This window comes from Camarhynchus parvulus, chromosome 8 (genome assembly GCF_901933205.1).
Source record: "Camarhynchus parvulus chromosome 8, STF_HiC, whole genome shotgun sequence".
NCBI lineage: Eukaryota > Metazoa > Chordata > Aves > Passeriformes > Thraupidae > Camarhynchus > Camarhynchus parvulus.
The window spans coordinates 23,191,025-23,198,080 of record NC_044578.1 but is presented as its reverse complement, the minus strand read 5'-3'; positions in this window follow the sequence as shown (position 1 = coordinate 23,198,080).

Here is a 7,056-nt window from a genome sequence, read left to right as displayed (position 1 = left end):
TTAATTTCTTCAATTTTGAAGCTCTGGAAAACTTTTACATAATGTGTTTAATTATGTTAAAAGCAGTATATTTATTGTATTAAAAGCATTTCTCTGAGTAGATCAACCTGCAACATTCATCTTTGATACAGTAAATTACCTCCAACTATCAGCCCATTATTTTAAAATCACATGAAGAAGCAAAATCAAGATTTAGCACGTTGACTTATTAAATAATGAATTGTAATTGTTTGTGATAGAGTTAACTTACAATAAACACCAGGGGAAGTTGTAGAGGAGAACCTACATCTTTTTAGAATGACACTGTCAATCTCTTCTGCTCCTGTTTTCTCACAAAGATTCAGATTCCTGTCAGTGAAAGGTATTTTAAGTAGCATTGAATCAACATTGGAGATTTAGATACTATTTTAAATCACAGAATGCTCTTTAAAATAGCATCTCACTGTGACTGCCCAGTGTTTTTTTAACCTAGAATGTAGTTTTTGTTGGACTACTTTTTGACTTGAGTCATTCTCAAAACACATTTCACACTCCCCCATCAGCCACTGGTTTGTGGCAACCAAATTTTTGCCACCTGAACTGTTTGACTTCAAAGGTTAAGAAAACAAAAAGGCTCCAGAGCATAAACATCTTTATGCAGTAATAGAACCATACCATTGCCACCAATGCTTTGGTGCAACTCCCAAAGCTCCAAAACCATATTGGAAGCTTTGTATGTGTTTGTCCTGCATTTTCCTATAGTTAAAATTAAGAAATTTCTCCAGGTGTGTCTATGAGCAGGGAAGGCTGCCATATTGAATATTATTGATTTAGCTGACACCACCACATAACAACTGTATTAATTAATTTTATACCCTTGTTTGAGGGCTTTACAAATCCACATATTCAGCTCCTCCCTCATTTTGCTGAACTACCCATGTTTCTTCTTACAATGAAGGTGATTGCACAACAGGTAAATTTGATTTAATGAGTTTTTCCAGCAAAACCCTCAGGGTTGCTCCTTTCCAATTAATTTACACAAATAAAAATGTAGTTCCCCACACAGTACTTGAAAGCATCATAAGCTTCCAGGTAATCACCAAGAGTTCTTTTCAGCTCACCTAAATTTAGGAAGTGTCCAAGGCCATGGTGGATGGGCTTGGAGCAAGCTGGTCTACTAGAAGGCATCCCTGCCCATGGCAGGGGGTGAACAAGGTGAGCTTTAAGGGCCTTTCCAACCCAAACCATTCTGGGATTTTATGATTCTATTAAAATATTTAAAGTTTTCATTTTTTTTGTCCCACCTCGTGTTTATGTCTTCCAGTTATTCTTTGCTGTTCCTGGATGTGACACCTCAAGTCCAAGGCAGCTAAGCAGCAGGAGACTTTGCTGGTTTGTTAACCTGTAAAACTCAGGCTGGAAAGCTTTTACTTATTTTCACCTCATCTCCAGCTCACCTGTGGACAAGTACAGGTACCCCCAGTTATAACAAATTCACTTTCTCAGGACAAGAGGCAACAACAGCCATTCCCACTCTGGAAGGCAGTAGGCCAGGTCCCGGTTTACCAACATCTGGCTTTCCCAACAGAGAAAACAGAATGAACACCGCAGCACAAGCAGATGCCATGTGACTTTGTTAGTCCCTTGAAGTATACAGCAGATATTTGGCATTTTTCTTATATTCGACCCAAGTAGTCTCACTCACATTCCCTTCCAGGTCACAGTTGGGATAGCAGATGTTCTCCCAGTGTGTTACTCCCTTTGCATCCTGTGGTGGGGATTGCCAATTTAGATACTTTGTTACCACTTTGAACTCTCTCCAAATTTTTAACAGTGTAAAAATGCTGGATGTGAGATTTGGGTACAATTTAGAAGTAATCTTTTCATTAGGATACACAGAAATAATAGAAATGTTTTTATACAAATGTCTTTGCAGCCACTATGCATTCAGGTCTTTTTCTTCCCTTATTTATTTACAATTATTTTTAAACCCTTTTCAGAGAATGCTTTCTGAAGATGTGGTTTTACTAAACTTGCTTTTCTGACAAAGCTCATTGACATTTACAAACCAGACCTGAGTCTGTAATTAAGCTCATAGTAACTTCTCCTCCATGGCTCTCTTCTGGAGACTCTCTAGTCAGTTTAAAGGTCACCTTACTGAGGCTGAACCTGGAAATCTTCAGTCCAAAAGCAAAGGCTCCATGGAAGCTGGAAGCAAATTAAGTTACATAATGTGGGAAAAAGCCAAGTTACTTGCACTGTTTAGACAGCTTAGGATAGATGAAGTTGTGGGCAATGAGGAAAGGAGCCATCCCTTAAAAAGTAAATGCAGAAACCAGCATTTGGGACAGCTTCAATGCTCTTTGTTGTCCACTTCTAGATGTTGGTTACTATGGCTACCTGATGTAGCCATTCTTTTTAATGTGTATTTTTTAATATTTTTGAGTCTGGGCAAGTATTCTACCTGGAATGAATTGCAGAAGGATAAGATGCTGTTCTCACAAGTGCTGATTTTTGGTTTACATTACAGACCATTCATGTAAGTAGCTTTGTGAGCTGAATCACAAGATCATACAGCTATGTCCATCTTCCTGGTTCTTCATATGCCTGGAAATGTTAATGTCACATTGCTCAGAAACTTCTCTGGCTCAGTTGACCTCACACAGAAATACCTATCAGCTTGCAGACAGATAATACACTCTTGGCTGTACAGAAATCTCTGACCTTAGTCTCCTCACTCCAGCTGTGTGTCTTCTCCCCACCTTGCTCTTGTTATTCCACAGGCATTGCTCCATGTTGCTTTACTATTCTCCCTGCATGGTGTTTTTAAGGCTATAGCAATTTATCTCAAGAGCTGACAGGACATTTTAAAACATCCTTTTGGTCAAAAATATCAAGTAGGCAACATTGGCATGGAGCCTGATGGCTCTCATGATTGAGAGCCATTCAGGGAGATAAAGGTTGTTGTAACATTGGCTTGGTCCCAGTGACAAATTTAAAGTGACAGTTTAAAGTGACTTTACAGTCACTTACGGTGACACAATCAGCCTGAATCCCAGAGATGTTTCTCTGGGGAAAAAAAACCAAAGAAATTGTTTTAAAACTTTGTTGAGTGCATGTGACTGCGAACACTCAAACACAAAACTTCTGAGTTTTGAGAAAATTATTCTTGGACTTTGTCCTGAGTGAGGGAAGAAGAAATTTTAATCTGAAGGTCTTGAGAGTCTGCAAACCTGAAAATGCTTTAACATTCAGCTGTTGATTTGTTTTGCTCATTGGTGCTGCGCCCTTTGAATAAAGATGATCAAACAGCAGCCTGCAGCTTGTAAGCTGTTTCTGCTCAGGGTTTGGTTTTGTTTTTCTCTCTTTGTTATGTGTTACAGCCAGCTTAAAAAATTGCACAACCTCACAGCAGGGCAGGTGAGGGCCCTATAGAACCCTCTACTCACCTGTTTAATGGAGAGGTGTTGGTGTTTTGGGGACAAACTGATACAGAAATTTGCTCTGATTCTCCCACTGTCTGGTGATGACTATGATCCTTAGCAGTCATTAGCATGTGCAGAGAAATATCTTTCTACATGATTTATCATAATTTATATCAAACCAATATCAATGTGTGTTGCACATTCAACTTTTACCTGCTATCCATATCCTGGGGTAGATGCTTTGTGAACCATTACCATGGGCATTCCTATTGAAAACAAGGAAAAGTCTTTGGAAGCAAAGTTATCTTTGTTCATATAACAAAGGTATCCTCTATAATTGATGCACTAGAGATGTTCCTGAGGCTGACAGCCTCTCCAGTGCCTCTCCTGGCATAGGAAAGTTTCAAGTTCCTTAGCAAGCCCTTGAAAAGGCACTGTTAGTCTCTGCTGTGGGCAGGATTGGTGCAAGATGAAGATGCTGACCCACTGCTGTCTATTTTTGGTCTGTTCTTTTTGGTCAACATGGCTTAGCCCCTCTTGACTTCATTGCCCTTGCTCCTCTTTACCAGCACAGCAGGGCCACTGTGCTGCTGCTGGGCTCATACAGGAGCATCTCTCCCATATGACTGCATAGAACTGGTCTCTATAGACACAGGGATGGTATTTTTTACCCCCTCTTCTCTCCTCTTGTAGCAGACTGCTGCCACGCCCAAAGGATGAGCAAAGCCAAATTCCATTCCTGAAGCATTGCTGAGCTTCCTGTGAGCAGCCTGCCAGCTCCACTAGCCAAAGCAAATGTCTGCACTAGCCATAAGGGAGGGGATGAACCATTTTATGGCAGCTGTAAAAGGTCACAGAGTAAACACCTGCGCTGCTGCTCATCTGCTCTCCCAGCGATCCAAGCAGCTCGGATATGTGAGTTGTTTGCATGAGAGTCAGTGATTCAAAGCTCTCTCCTGGCTTTGTGAGGTTCACATTACAAACTAGAGAATTAGCAAAATTTAGTTCATTAATTTGGTGTTGTTCTATCCACTGGGAGACGGGTTATTCTGTCTGAGATGGGTCTCAAGACCTGAAACACTTGAAAACTTTTGTCTGAAAATATACATTCTGCCTTTCCTGCATAAATCCATGCAAGCCCTGGGGCTTTTGGGTTTCTTTGTTTATAAGCATGGGAGCATTCCAGGAGATTATAAATATCTAGAAGTCTAAAGCTGTCTCACATTCAGGGATGTACTAGAAAACTTCTCATTTGGCTTCTCCTAAGAGCAAAACCAGGCAGTTTCCATTGCTGTGCCTAATTTTTGTATTATGAGCTTAGTAGGCCTTTCCTTCTGCTTCCATAGTGGGCTTTGCAGAGAGCTTACAGGTTCTCACTTCCTGCAGCTTTATCTCTGCAGGGTTGTATTTGGGATGTGCCTTGGAACAGCTAGTAATGTGACTGGATCTCAAATTCTTCTCTTTGAGAGAGTTTTGCTTGTTTTGTGTGCAAGTGACTGTGTTCTGCTGGTCATGGAAGGTGTCCATGCCCATGGCAGGGGCATGGAATGGAATCATCTTTAAGGTCCCTTCCAACCTAAACCACTCTGATTCTATGATTTATGACTGCACCTTTGACTTCCTGTTCTCCATCCATAGATAGGAATTTTGGGCCATCACTATAGCAATAGAGCCACATAACTTTATATATTGATATTATTATTCTTTCTGCTCACCATAATTGAGATCTCCTGCCCTTGCCTCCTTTGGAAAATGCACTGATGCAGTTGGGACAACTCTTACTCTCCTTTCTCCCAAAACATCCAGATGGCTGTTCATTCCTTTAGCAGAAGGTAAAAGTGAGGAAATACACATCAGGAACTGACTATATGTTAGGAGTTGAGATGTGCATGAAACCAGTAGTGATGGGAAAAAACCAGTTCTCCATGTATTTTCCAGTATAGTCTTTCTGAACATCTCTTTGCAGATGGCAGGAAGAAAACTTGGAATTCTATAATACAGTCCTGGTATCTAAAACCTCCTTGCCAAAGGAACTGACTGCAGGAAACAGGGTGGGGCAGATTTATAGATTGCTCCTAAATAGTTGCTCAAATGTAGGAAGTGGTGCTCAACTCTGGGAGGTGAAAGATTTTCCTACAGAGCCTCAATTTCTACAACATAATTTGAATGTGGCTTTATTAAGTGGTACAGTGGAGACCATGAGGTCATTTTCCCAGGGGAATGTGAGGCTGTAAACTTATCCCTGTTAACTAAACACATTATTATTGGGCCTTGGTATTATGTTCTCTTTTCATTTACCTTTATGAACCATAGCTCAACACAGTCCTGATTAATGGTTCTCAGCAAATGATAGAGAACTGTTAAGTTCCCTAGGGCTTTTAATGGGATTAAAAACTTTCAATGAGAAAATAAACAGCAGAGGAGAGTTTGTTAGCTACTGCCTAGGCAAAAAATACTGCTGCTGGAATACAGAGAACAGGAATTCAGGGACAAATATGTTTCAAATAACAGACACTAACATTAGCATCAAATAATATTAACTAACATTAACTTTTTTACCAGTTCTTGAAAGCAACATGAAATTAGAATCATAGATTATATAACAAATAATCTATTTACGACAGACAATGTTTGAACTGCCAAACTGCTTCCAGGCAGCCATTTCCAGAACTTTTCCCATCAAAGCTGCAGGTGAGCAGAGCAGTTCCAGATTTAGAGGGGTCATCTCAAACATATGGCTTTCAGACTTAAATAAAGCCTCATGATCTTTCATGCTAAGCCACTCACCTTGGTGAAGTTGTACCTGTGACATTAGCTTTCCTCTGGCTGGCACTCCTCACTCTTTTGATTTGGAGGCAACAAAAACAGATCAGTGAGCGAGCTGCAATCCTAATTTTCAAGATAAAAATTCAAGTAACTGTCAAGTGTTATCCTTCACATTATGGTTGTGAGGCTATTGTTAATATTGCTTTTCTCCGTTTCCACTTGGAACTGGAAAACAGAAGAAATCATTATTGTTTCCAAATCCTCTTATAAGAACTCTGTGATATCAAAAGCCAAAAACATTTGATATATGTGATATACAAACCCAAGGTGCCTCAGGTGGGTGCAGCAGAGAGAACTGCCTGAGCCACAGTGCCATCGACTGCTTTCTTCTTACATTTCAGTAATTCAATATGCTGCTCAAGACCCATGAGTGCTCTGACACTGGCTTTTTGAAGCAAAGCACAGATCCATGCACAGTAAACTCACTGCTGGCTCTGTCTTTACTGGGAAAATGTACATGTCATCTCAGGTTAATTTTGGGTTTTCTGTAGCCTGGCTGCTTAAGCTCCTCATTAGCATGTCAATCCTTGTTTAGACTGTGCCATTCATCAAGTGTAGGCAAGGATTATTGCTTCCCCACTTAACTGGCCATGATGGATTAGATATTAAAAACCAGACTGAATGTTGTTAAGCAGCACTTTCATGTTCAACACTCCTTAATATATAAAGCACTAAGCACATAAATAAAACCATAACTTGTCATTTGTAGATGCTAAAAAGTCCATGGCTCCTTGTCCCTTCACAACCTGCGGCTGAGCTCCCAGACACATTTTCACTTTTTTCAACACCTGGCTGTTCCCTTAAGAGCTCATTAACTTTTTTGCCA